We start from the raw sequence: 364 nt of genomic DNA, 5'->3' as shown, positions 1-364 counted from the left end.
AAAAGGACTGCTGATGTTGTTGGAATCTGACCTCCCTGCACTCGAAATGAATTTTCTGGAGCTACAGAAGCCCAATTGGCGCGCTCTAAATGGCGTTGGAAAGTAGACATCCTGGGCTTTCCAGCAATATATGATAGTCCATACTTTGCCCAAGATTTGATGGTCCAAATCGGCGTTCAAAGTCACCCTCAGAATTCCCAGCGTTAAACGCCGGAACTGGCACAAGGATGGGAGTTAAACGCCCAAACTGGCATAAAAGCTGGCGTTTAACTCCAAGAAGAGTCTCTGCACGAAAATGCTTCAATGCTCAGCCCAAGCACACACCAAGTGGGCCCGGAAGTGGATTTTTATGTCATTTACTCAT

Source organism: Arachis duranensis, chromosome 3, assembly GCF_000817695.3.
Source record: "Arachis duranensis cultivar V14167 chromosome 3, aradu.V14167.gnm2.J7QH, whole genome shotgun sequence".
Classification (NCBI taxonomy): domain Eukaryota; kingdom Viridiplantae; phylum Streptophyta; class Magnoliopsida; order Fabales; family Fabaceae; genus Arachis; species Arachis duranensis.
The sequence above is the reverse complement of the archived record's forward strand: the minus strand, read 5'-3'. Positions refer to the sequence as shown.